Here is a 13,916-nt window from a genome sequence, read left to right on the forward strand (position 1 = left end):
AACATTGTTCTCGATAACCATGAAACCTTTATCACACGCTTGGAATTTAGCATTGATACAGAAATATTCAATGTATAGTCCATATTCAGTTTGTCTCAATTGTCTTAATGTCTTTTTTTTTTTTTTTTTAATTAATTTATTTATTTATTTATGGCTGTTTTGGGTCTTTGTTTCTGTGCGAGGGCTTTCTCTAGTTGTGGCAAGCAGGGGCCACTCTTCATCGCGGTGCGCGGACCTCTCACTATCGCAGCCTCTCTTGTTGCGGAGCACAGGCTCCAGACGCGCAGGCTCAGTAATTGTGGCTCACGGGCCCAGTTGCTCCGCGGCATGTGGGATCTTCCCAGACCAGGGCTCGAACCCGCATCCCCTGCATTGGCAGGCAGATTCCCAACCACTGCGCCACCAGGGAAGCCCCTGTCTTAATGTCTTTTATAACATGTTTTTCCTCCTCCCCAGGACCCAATCAATACTCTTGTATTTAAAATACCTGTTGGGAATTTGTGGGATGTTAGTGTTCTGCAGAACTGAGTTTGGGAAAAAGTAGCTTAGATTGTATATTTAAATCTGTCCCTTTTCTTGTAATTTAGTAAATGCTAACACTTCATTTAAAATGTGTTTTCCAGGAATTCCCTGGTGGTCCAGTGGTTAGACTCTGTGCTTTCACTGCCAGGGCCTGGGTTCAATCCCTGGTCGGAGAACTAAGATCCCGCAAGCTACATGGCACAGCCAAAAAATAAAAATAAATTTAAAAATGAAAATTTTTTTAGGGGAAACAGTATTGCCTGAACTGTATATTTTATCCTTTGGATTTCTCAATTATGATTGCAGGGGAAAGCAGAGCTATAATTACTAAGTACCTGAATATACCTGACAAAATAGTAAATATCATACAAAAAATTAACTATCTTCAGGACTATGCCTTTTACTTTTTAATTTTTTTTAATATTTTTTTTTTACGTGGACCATTTTTTTAAAGTCTTTATTGAATTTGTTACAGTATTGTTTCTGTTTTTTTTACATTTTGTTTTTTGGGCCACAAGGCACGTGGGATATTAGCTCCCTAACCAGGGCTCAAACCCGCACCCCCTGCATTGAAAGGGGGAGTCTTAACACTGGACCTCCAGGGAAGTCCCAAAACCATGCCTTTTAAATTTAATATGTGTTAATTGCTAACAATGTATGGACAACAGTAGATTTTTTTTAAAATTCTGTTTCTAATGACAAATTCCATGGTCAAAGAAAATTTGGGAGAATTAAAATGTTTCCTTCCTGTCTTTTTTCTATGTCACTAACTATGGATTTGGGACAGAAGAATGGCATGCTGAAAATGGCATGTGCTTCAGGGCCTAAACTTTAAAACAATATTTTAATGGAACGTGTGACTTTAAAAGGAAAAAGAAGGAACAAGTAAGATCCAAGGAACCATCATAACTGACAAACATCTTAGTGATCTTTAATAAAAAAGTTAAACATTTTATTGCCCAAAGTCCCATGACAAATAATGCTTAACACTTGTTTGGAAATCATCCCAGACCACATCCCAGGGCCACTGCTAATTTAGTAGGTGTGGTAAAGTTTTGACTCCACGAGGCATTCTGGTCCTCATTTGTAGCTAAACTAAGAAATCCTTCCCAATCTCTCTAGCAAATCAGTTGTATTGCATCCTGAATTTCTGCATTCTGTGAAGTAGGTGATAGGGTCATCAAAGTTGTCCACTAGTAGTTGGGACTAGTTGAAAGGAAATGGAAGGCACTGCATGAACATTCTTGCTCAACTGGAATAAATACTACTATGTCAAATTTGCACGTAGAGGTTTCTTTCTAATAATGTCTGCCATTACTCATCACTTACAGTATTATTAGATTAATTATGTTTTTAGACCTTAATCATACTTAATAACTCTAAGAATTAGGGAAGATTCTGTTTTTAACCACAACAACCAAAGGATCTTTTCTACTCCCTCAGAAATAACAAGGCTTTAACTTCCCTCCAGAATCATTTTAGTGTCTAGATAGTTTATATTTATCTCCTTTCCCATGATCTAAGTGACCATAGCCATTCTCACTCAACCTCAACCTATATGCCAAACACAGGCAAATATGTATTTCATCCCAGCCATTCCATCACTTTTTTGCACACCAGACTAATGAATCAAACATCCTACTAGATGTTTTCACTTGGATGTCCTGTGGATACTTCAAATTTTGATATGTCCAAAACCCAGTATGCGGTCTTTATCCCTGTATGGCACATAAAAGAGAGCTGAATTGAATAGACCAAAAAACAAAAGAATGTATCATAAGGACACAGTTGAGTTTATGAAATACAAGAGTAGCAATACAGCCAGGTCTTACACAGAGATAGGAACCAAAAATGGGAAGCTGCCGGTATTCTTCCTGGTTATTTTCTTAGTCTCTGCTAATTTGGGGGTATGCCTGCTTTAGTAGTACCTCTCCTCTTCCTCTTCTTCCTGCTACTACTACTATTACTATTGCTGTCGTCTCTCTGGATATGGCTGCCCACAGCACAATTAAAATTCCAGCCACAGTTTAAAAACTCTGGTTTTCCATAGGTCCAATCACAAATTAGCAGAAAAGAATATCTAATTGGCATTGTGTTTTTAAGTGTCCATACTAGATCAATAAGATACGACCAGTCTACCCTGTGCAAAGACGATTGTGGACTCTTCCTTTGGAGAGGGGGCAGTGCTTACAGAAGGGACAGTTGCTCATTAGCTAAGGAGATACCTCAAAACCTACCTTGACTGTATTCTCTTTCCTGCTTATAGCCTATCCACCCAGTGACCTATGTCGGAAACAGGAACCACCAGTTTCTCCGTCATTGTCAGTATGCAGTCAGTTAAGTCCTGCCCATCCTACACCTTAAATATCTTTTAAATTTAGTCCTTGACCTTTATGCCCATTGTCAACAGCACATTTGGGACCACCAGAGCCTCAAACTATTATAGTGAGCTCCCTGCCTTCAAGCTCCACTCTATCAACAGCTAAAAATTCTGTTCTTATTAGATTCCTCCATTTCTTGAAGCTCTTCAATGGCTCCCCAAGTTTAGTTAGTGTTTCCCAAACTTTTCTGATCAAAAAGTTACCTGGGGTGCTGGTTAAAAATACAGATTCCCAGGTTACTCCTCCCTCTGGATCAGTAAATTTGTGGTATAACCTGGTCATTTGTGGTTTTTTTTTGCGTTACGCGGGCCTCTCACTGTTGTGGCCTCTCCCGTTGTGGAGCACAGGCTCCTGACATGCAGGCCCAGCAGCCATGGCTCACGGGCCCAGCTGCTCCGCGGCATGTGGGATCTTCCCAGACCGGGGCACAGAACCCGTGTCCCCTGCATCGGTAGGCGGACTCTCAACCACTGCGCCACCAGGGAAGCCTCCATTTGTGTTTTTAACAAGCACTCCAATTGCTTCCAATGTTTACCAAACTCTTCAACACATACCCTGCCTTCTCCTCCCCAACTCTGTATTGGACGTTGGACCCAGTGTTCCAATATCTGCTCAGAGTACTTTGTCCATTTCTGTGCATCAGTGCTTGGCAAACAACTACTCATCCTTTAAGAATCAGCCTGTACACCACCACCATCTTTGTAAAGCTATGGTCTGTGATTGACTCAACTACTCTTTCCTTGGTGCTCCAGTGAATCTTGTGCTCCACCTCTGTTAGAATTTCTTCACGCTAAATAACTTTTCTGTTTCTCCCCATTGCATTTGAGAACTTTAAGAGCAGTAACTGAGTTTTATTTATCTTGCATCTAAAAGGACATATGTTTTAATAGGAACACTACATTATTTCTGTCAGGGAAAGAGAGAGTTAAAAAAAAATGATACCGGGCTTCCCTGGTGGCACAGTGGTTAGGAGTCTGCATGCCAGTGCAGGGGACATGGGCTCGAGCCCTGGTCTGGGAGGATCCTGCATGCTGCGGAGCAACTAAGCCCGTGCTGTACAACTACCGAGCCTGTGCTCTAGAGCCCGTGAGCCACAACCACTGAGCCTGCATGCCACAACTGTTGGGGCCCGCGTGCCTAGAGCCCATGCTCCGCAACAAGAGAAGCCACCGCAATGAGAAGCCCGCACACCACAACAAAGAGTAGCCCCCTCTCGCCACAACTAGAGAAAACCTGCACACAGCAATGAAGACCCAACGTAGCGAAAAATAAATAAAATAAAATAATTAAAAAAAAATGATACCCCTCTTCTCTGAACCAGGTCCAGAATTTATTGAGATAAAGAAGTCAGGCAATTGGAGCTCAAATGGCTACTGTTTACTGATACACAGCTGGAGAACGCAGTTCAGGTACATGACTATAATAAGCTTCCTAATACTGCACCATAGAATTAGACTTAACATCCCGTGACGGCGAGTGCAGAGGATTCACTACTAAGCTTAGCAAATGGCTGACATTTGCAGAAAACCTATGCTTTCTGCAGAACCAAAGAAAAGATGGGTTATGAAAGCCCAGCTCCTATTCCCAAACTTACCCGTCGGTTCCCTCGTGGTCCTCTGGAAATGAGTAGGTAAGCACGTGGAGTGATGGCAAGAGTGAGACTCTAAAGGTGCACTTTCCACATGGAGCAGCCGGGGTGGGGACTAAGTGTTCACTCAGCACTTTGATTCAGAGATGGCTTCCAGCTTGTGGTAAAGCACTCTCTTCTTATCATTGCTGCATATCCATCAAGGGCCTCAGCATCTGACTTTTAGATTGTAGCCAAGAAAGAGAACTTGGAGGTTGGTGCTGTGATGATAGGTAACATGGAGCTATAGCCGCTGACCTAGGCTGCTTCAAAGTGGTGACTTGGTGTCACTTTCATGGTTTCGGCAAATTGGAATTCTGTCACTCAAAATGGCTTCCGGCCGCTTAACGCATATTATCTATTCATGCACATAATCATTTTCTTCTTCCAATCCAAAGGAAAATCAGCTAATTGGCTGAGCTTTAGGAATAGGGAAGATCTGGCAAGGCTGTTGATGGTGCAACATTGGTTGGTATCACACGTGGACATAATGGCCAAGGGTTAAGGAACAGAAGGTTTTTTTTTTTCTTTTTAATATCTGTTCTTTTTAATGCTATATGTTCCCCAATATCTTTTTGGACAGAACATCAGGGCCACTTGCCTGCTTACAAAGGCCAAATTACTAGGGTAAGAGACAGAGATAATCAGATGCCATACGTGTGTGTGTATGAGAGAGAGAGAGACAGAAAGACAGACAGAGACAGAATTAAAGATTTAAAGACCAGGCAAAGGAGGTGACTTGGAAATGCAGACAGACAGGTAAGTTTGAGTGATAAGGGATTGTATGATTCACCATCGCAGTTTTACAGTTGGAGAGACTTCCTCACGTGTAAATTCTGTGACTGAAGCAGCTGCTTAAACTCTACAAGCCTTGGTTTTCTCATTCGTAACAGAGATAATAGTTGTAATTACATCATAAAATTCTTATGATGACTAAATGAGCTAATTCACATGAAACGCCCCATTAAGAGTTTTTTCTGTACTTTTGCTTTGTTCTCATCCTCATCCTGATTATTCTGATCATGTCATGCTGCAGGTTGAACTTTTCAAAGCTTTTTCCTTTCAGTATTATCTCCATTTCTCTAACCGTGTTGGTTTAGTACCTAGTTCACCCTACGTTTGATGTAAGAAACATCCCAAATAGCAGGATTTTTTGGCAAATCCATACTTTTAATTTCTATCAAGTTTACATTTGGAAAACTCATTTCTACTTGCAATAGTTGGAAAATGTGTCAACTATGATGGATCCAGCGTATAGTTATTAAGGTTTTTTCCTTCTTCCTTGTTATTACTGTTATTATTCTTTTAAGTTCTTAAGCCTGTCTAAGGATGATTAAGTATAAACTATATATTCTTTACCCTTTGATGTTGTGGGCAAAAAATAAATATTGCAACCATCAAATTTTTGTTTCATATAGAATTATTATATTAAAGTTAACCTCATTAACATAATTTTGCTGTCAGGCAGGTCTAAATGAAGCTTTGGGCAAGAGTTTTGTTTGGGATTTTAATATTATCTTTTCCTTGCAAAGATTATGAGCTCTTCATTTTGCTTATAGTTTATAGCTGTGTGACTAGCTAAAAGAGGATTATTACTTCAGGATGAAAAGCTGGGTTAGTTGGCTGATGATTAATTTACAAAGGATATTTTACTATTAATGTAGGTGAGGGCCCATGTGGGCTAATTTTTTCTTAAGCTATTGGTTTAATATGCTAAGAGTAAAGTTTTGTGGCCTAATTCAGTCTATCCCCAGGGTAGCCAGAATTTCTAGCCTTAAGTCTCTCTTTAATTACACTTTTCACAGTTAGCTTCAATAAAGCTGAACAATTTTGTAGATATGCCCCACATACATATGTTCTATGTAGACAGACTACAGTGCTTGGATGAAATCCACACTTCATTCATTGCTCATGATATTTCTTTGAGTTCCAGGAACATGATCTGGGACACTGATTTTCTACTTTTTCAAGAGAAAACAAAAATTACACTAGTAATGACTGACCTCATGATATGAATGGACTTGGACTACGACATGTCTCAGCCTTCCAGTTGTCTGAGTTCATAGGCCTTTCATTATTCTTGCCCTGTACCACCACTACCACACCTTCAGCCCTTCTGAAGTTCCTTAGCAACACAGAAACTCGAAACTTTGTTTATGGAAAAACAAAGTTCTCAATCAAGGGTAAGTACAATAACTGTGATCTCTGTTAGAACAACTCAACAAATGCTCATAGTCCATCTACAGGAAAGGGCAGGTTTGCCCGACTACGCTGAGTTAGCAGCCAAGCCTGATGGGTGACATAACCCTTCTCTTTCTAATCTAGGGAATTGGTATGATATAGGAAGTTATATTTTTCCAGTCCAAAGACATTGTTCACAAAAAAACAGGCACCATGTTAAAAAAAAATCTAAATGGAATAATTAAGATCCTAGATATAAGTTCTGAACAAGAAACCAGGGAATCCCTGATCATTTTAGCAGAGTTTTGGGGTGGCTTTCCCAGATTGAAAAACTATTACGATTTCACAAGCTGCATTTTATACCTCCAAAGAGAATTCATCTTTTCTTTGGGGGAGCAATTTAATGGGCATTTGGGCTATGTAAAGATAGTACTCACAGACGGGTGTGTGGAAATAAGGAGCCCAACTGCTTTGTATGTCCAAGATTGTGTTCCTTGGGTACAGAGCATGTTGAGTGGTCACCTGATTTTCTGCTTGTGGCGAACCCAAAGACATGAAATTGGGATTATCTTATTTGGATTTCAAAAATATCTTGCTCTTAGAAGCTAAAAAAATACAGTCCAGATGGACTACATATTGGGTCCATTTGAGATAGTTTGGAACCCTGGTGCAGTACCCACATGCATCTTAGACTGATAGCTTCCCTAGAACTGAGTCAAGAGCAGATCCTCACCATGGCTACCAAATGGGTTTACAGAGTCTGCACTGACTGATCAATCAATCTCTTCTTCCACAACCCCCTCTTCCCTCAGTTCTCCTCTGTTCTCTCACAGCCTCTGCCATCAAACTCCCTCAACTGAGTAGCCTCACAGCTTCTGTTCTCTTGGGAGATTCCAGTCCCATCTACTGGAGAAGAAACTTTTTCCCCTCTTTCTCAACATTTCAGGGGAATGCTTCAGGCTTTGGTTAGATGGTAATGATGACTCCCTTCCACTCAGACTGTGTCAGCTCCTGGGAAAAGAGGAACTAGCTGTCCTTTCTGGACTGAGAGTTATGGGGATACTCCAGTTCTATTTGTTTCCCCATCAATGAGAGCAGCCAACGATTTCCTACTCACTTCACCTAAAAAAATGAGTAAAACTCAAACTAACCAAGAACAGCATTTATTTTTTCCCTCTTGGGAGAAAGAAGACAAGACGTTAAAGATTGCTCTTGGTTTGGCTGCTCCTTTCAACCAACATACCCTTGGTTATTGAAGATTTGCTTCTTCCTGGGCCTGGCTGTAAATTACATTTTGCTTTCTATAAAAAAAAAAAAAGAAAGAAAGAAAAAGGGGGAAGCACCAGCTCAAATTAAGATTATTTTCTTCTCTAGTCCAAGTTTTCTCCTGATAGCAGTCTATCCTACTGTTAACAATAATTTTTAAGAGCAAAGCAGTATCAATCCATATTTATATTTTAAAAATTCTTAGAGGATAAAATATGCACCCACAGAGAAAAAACTCTTGCATATAGAGGGCAATATAGTTTTTGGAGCTAAACATCTGGTTTCTCCTTAAAGAACAGAATCTTTGCTTATCTTTGTATAACCAAAATGTACGTCTTAGGCACTGTTCAAGTTCAAAGGGCTATGGCTTTCTCTTCTACCCCAGTAGTTGGAATGAGAAAAAGATTTTTACAAATCTTAGAACCTTGGAAGAGGGCTATGATCTTGAGAGCAGATTTAATTCCCACCTTCTGCAAGTAATTTCAAAACACACACACACACACACACAGATTTAAAGGGTGGAGGGGGAGAGGGGAAGTAGACTGATGATAAGTATGTCTTTCTCTAGATGGTGACATTATAAAATACTTCTGGAGAGATGAATCTTTTCTGTATTGTTCAATTTTTCAAAAACCAGTTTATGTTGCATTTACAGTTATAAAAAGCCCACAATCATTATTTTAAAGAGAAATAGAGCATGAGAGAGTGTATCATGTCAGTAGCCTGGTATATGCTCAGTAAATGTAAGTCCCCTGTTATCTCTGATGAAAAGGAACTAGCTGTACTTCCAACAGGAAAAAATAAAGTTAAAATGTGACACTCTAGAGCAATAAGTTTCTATAATAAGATAGGAAATCACCCCTACTGCCCTGAGCAGCCAAAATTATAAAGCGTTCTTAAGTCAATGGCTGTTCTAAGCATTACATCCTTTGAGAATATTTAATCTATATAAATCAGAGAGCAGTACTTCTGGCAGAAAATGCTCTCCCCAAAAAACAAGTATAAAACTAGACAAAAATTTCAAAAAATGATCATTTCAGGAGTCTGGGAAAAGACCAAAGACAAACAACAAATTAAGAAATATTTATTTGTGAGAAACTACTGAACTTCTATACAAGCAGTGGGAGTCTGTGGTATTCTTGCCTGGGGATGTTTCCAACTCCCCAACCCTAATACCTTGATAGTGCTACCAAGGTGGGGCTGGCTGTAAAAACCAGCAGCTTCACTGCTAGAAGGGCTGGCTTGATCTGGGTGGAAAGTGAGAAACCCATATCCATTGGAATTGTCAGTAAAAATAGAAAATTTGATGAGAAATAAATGAGTAAACTTCATGTTCTGGAAAACCATGATTCAAAAAATGAGGGTAAATTACAAATATTCCCAGATTAAAAAAATCTTAGGGAATTTATTCCTAGCAGGCCTGCCTTCAAGAAATACTAAAGGATGTACTTCAGGCTGACAGGATGTGGTGCCAGATGGCAGTTTGAATCCACACAAAGAAATGAAGAGCATCAGAAATGGTAAATATGTGTAAATATAAGACAAAGATAGATTTTAATCTTTTCTTCTCTTAACTTAAAAAAAAAAAGACCTAAGATCGTATAAAAGAATAACTTTAACACTTTACTTTTGGGTTTATAACATATAAATATGTAATATATATGAGAAAATGAAGCTCTATTAGAGCAAGTTTGTTAAACTTTACCAGAATTGTGATTATTAACCAAAAGTAGATTGTGAAAACTTACAAGGCATATTGTATTTCTTAAAGTAACTGTTAAAAAATAACACCAAACAATTATAGTTAAATCAGCAGAGGAATTAAAATGCTACACGAAAAATAATTGTTTGACATAAGGAAAGCAATAAAGGAAGAATGGAGGTCCAAAAAAGACATGAGACATAAAGAAAACAAATAGCAAAATTTCAGGTATAAATCCAACCATATTAATAATCACATTAAATGTAAATGGGCTAAACACTAATAAAGTGGCAGAGGTTGTCAGACTGGAAAAAGGTCAGGATACAACTATATGCTGTCTATAAGAGATAAACTTCAGAATAAAAGACACAAATTGGTTGAAAATAAAAAGATAAAATATAATATACCAACTCAGTTAAAAAAAATGGGCCAAAGACCTTAACAAACACCTCACCAAAGAAAATATACAGATGGTTGGTAAATAAGCATATGAAAAGATGCTCCACATCCTATGTCATCAGGGTAATGCAAATTAAAACAATAAGATATCACTACATTACTGATTAGAAGTACACAGATACTTAATTTGTCACCATTGTCTTTTTTAGACATCACCAAGCAATATATATCTAAATGGGTGGTGAGTGATGAGGAGAGTACTTACTGTTTTGGAAATTAAAGGGTTGGAGATATGGACTTATTAAAACAGTGATTAAGAGAATGAAATTTTTAGTCAGACAAATATGTGTTCAAATTCAAAATCTGCCACTGGTATGAGACCTTGCAAAAGTCACCTAACATTTCATGTAAAATAGATAGCTAGTGGGAAGGAGCTGCATAGCACAGGGAGATCAGCTCGGTGCTTTGTGACCACCTAGAGGGACAGGAGAGGGAAGGTGGGAGGGAGGTGCAAGAGGGAGGGGATATGGGGATATATGTATACATATAGCTGATTCACTTTGTTTCACAGCAGAAACTAACACAAAATTGTAAAGCAATTATACTCCAATAAAGATGTTTAAAAAAAAGTCACTTAACATTTCTAAGCCTAAGGTTATTGATGTATAAGATGAAGATGATATTGAAATTAGCCTAGTGGATTATTATGAAGATGAAATGAGACTATAAGAAAAAAATGCATGTAAAATTCAATAGAAATTGTTCTGTACATCTTAGTTGATTTTGAGAAGAGCTCAATGATTTAGAAACATCCTTGCTTCTAAGCCATGATTCACTTGATTGATATTTATTTCTTTTGTTGAAACTTGATTTCTGAGAGAAGTTATGACAGCATAGAATCACTTAAGGGGCACTTTCACATTTTAAAAAAGTTGTGTTTTAGGCCTACTATTTCACAATATGCACCTAAGAAATAATGGAAATTTACCTATAGTTATAAATAACTAAAGGATTTGCATACATTAATTTTATACTAAATTTAGCCAAATGTACTTTGTTATGCATAACAAATGTCAAGTCAATATATTTAATAATGAAATTCTGGAAATCTGCCAATCTTGTAACTATCATATTTAGGGCATTTGTTCATAGATACTTTTATTGGATCCATTGTGAAGAGAATGGGTGATGAAAAAATGACCAAAATAATTATTAGAAAATGTTCTTAAATTTTTGTGGTCAGAAAATTTTTAAGCACATAATTGGAAAGATTTCATATTGTTTGTTAATTAAATGTGTACTTTTCTCATTCTAAAAATAATCCAAACTGGCTATAATTGGATGCTGTAATCAATGAGTCACCAACTGCCATTTGGCAAGTTTCATTTATATTTTAAAATTTTGAAATTACTTTTTATCAATTACTATTTCTGTGTACTAAATTGTGACCTAAAGCTTCATCTTTTATGGCTAACAATAAATAGCAATCTTTAAAGACTTATATAAACAAAAATGGTGATGTCCAAACAAAATATTACAGCTTTTTAAAATAGTTACAATAGAACCTAATACTAATAGGATAGTATATTCAGTGACAGATAAATAAAAGGAGAAGTCAATTTTTACAAAACACAGAGATCAGTAGAATTCTATCCTGATATAATTTAATGAGGGATTCTAGTGAGAAGAAGAGAGTTTGTATGGTCATTTCAATTTGAAAAGATTTATTCTATTCTTGGGTAGCCTGCTTATATTTTATCACTCATTCATTAAAACTGCTGAAAATGTAGTGCAACTAAATTTATCCTTTTTCTGTCAAGAGAAAAATCAAGAATCTCTTTTAAAAACAGCCTTATGGCCAAGACAAAACCTAGTCAGAAGTTACTTGAGTGAAATGCCAGAAAGGTCATGGACTCATAAGCAAACCCCAGGAAGTCTTTTCTAAAACTTGTGGGTGAGAAGTGAACTCAGCCAGGGCAGGGTGTGGCATCCTAAATGAAGTCAGGCCTTCAGAGGAGAAGCCACTGTTCCTTCCACTTCCCTGGGGAGGGGAGGGGTGGGGGTGGTTTAAAAAGTAATTTAACATAATTGTTAATAGGAACTGTTTTATGTGGCAGGCTCTTCGGATGATTTTTTTTCCTTTTCTTCCTTCCTTCCTTCCTTCCTTCCTTAGTTCTTCCTTTCTTTCTCTTTCTTTCTTTCTTTCTTTCTTTCTTTCTTTCTTTCTTTCTTTCTTTCTCTCTCTCTCTCTTTCTTTCATCTCTTTTCTTTCTTTCCCTTCCTTCCTTCTTTCCTTCCTTCCTTCCCTCCCTCCCTCCCTCCTTCCTTCCTTTCTTACTTTTCTATCTCTTTTTCTCTCCCTCCCCCTTTCCTCCCTCTCCTTCCCTCCCTTTCTCCCTCCTTCCTTCCTTACCTCTTTTGTACATTCCAAATTTTAATACTTATAATACTTGTATAATACAAAAAATTAAGAAAAAACTTTTAAAAACATTAAGAGTTTCAGTCTTTAAATTTTCTGCTTTTAATCTTTCTTTTGGCACAAAAAGGAAAATAAGAAATGTATCTCAAGCCCCACCAACTATGCAAAGGGATCCTTTGTGACCTTGCTGGGGGCAGCAAGGCCCATCACAACAATTTTGTAGTAGTGCAGGTCTGTGATATTAACTGTCTATCTTTTGTCCTATGTTATAGGCAGAGAAGAAAGAAAGATGGCTTGTAAAATTCGTCAGGGCCTTCCCACCACTCTCAGGACAAATTCTAAGCTCCAGTGTGGCTGGGGTCTGGTGAACCAGGGCAGGATATGGAGAACATAAAAGGGGGGAGTTAGAGAAGGACTGTATGTGGGGGTGGGGGGGGTGGGGGGGGGAGATCTTGTAGGACCTTGCGGGTCTTTTGATGATTTTTTTTTTTTTTTTTCCCGGTACGCCGGCCTCTCACCGCCGCGGTCTCTCCCGTTGCGGAGCACAGGCTCCAGACGTGCAGGCTCAGCGGCCATGGCTCACGGGCCTAGCCGCTGCGTGGCGTGTGGGATCCTCCCGGACCGGGGCACGAACCCGTGTCCCCTGCATTGGCAGGTGGACTCTCAACCACTGCGCCACCAGGGAAGCCCTCTTTTGATGATTTTGCCTTTTATTCCCAGTGAGATAAAAAGCCGTTAGAGGGTTTCGTGCAGAAGAGTGATGCAATTCGAGAGATCATTCTGGCTGCTATATTGAGAATGGCTGGCAGAGGGGCAAGGGTAGAAGCAAGGAGATCTGTTGCGGGGTTATTGCTCTGTACAATTCAAGTAAGAGATGATGCTGGATTAGACATGGATGGAAGAAAGTGATGGTGAAAATGGGTAGGATTCTGGACATATTTTGAAGATAGAGTGCGTGGGATTTACTGTAGATTGGCTCTGGGACGAGAGAAGGTGCCAAGGATGACTCTAAGTTTTTTGGCCTGAGAAACCAGGGGCATGCAGTTACCATAGAGACAGAGGAGACTGAGAGAAGCAGGTTTGTATGTGGGGCAGGGTGGAGAGGATAATAGGAGTAGGTCAGGAGCTTAGTTAAAGACATGCCAATTTTGAGATACCTATTAGGAATCATGATATCCTTAAGGAGGCATAAGGGGATGGGACCTAGCTCATGGGTAGAAGGATTGGACCATGATAGTTTATTCTAAGCACTTGGAGACAAGATAAAAATACAGGTACAGATACAGTAGGTGGGTGGATGTGGTGGTGGGAGCTTGAGGAAGCTCTTTTCTGATTGTTCCTATTTTCTCAATGAAAGGAGAAGCAAGGTTATCTGCTGAGAATGAGCATGGGGGAGAAGGTTATTACAAACGTTTCTCT

This window comes from Phocoena phocoena, chromosome 1 (assembly GCF_963924675.1).
Source record: "Phocoena phocoena chromosome 1, mPhoPho1.1, whole genome shotgun sequence".
NCBI classification, from domain to species: domain Eukaryota; kingdom Metazoa; phylum Chordata; class Mammalia; order Artiodactyla; family Phocoenidae; genus Phocoena; species Phocoena phocoena.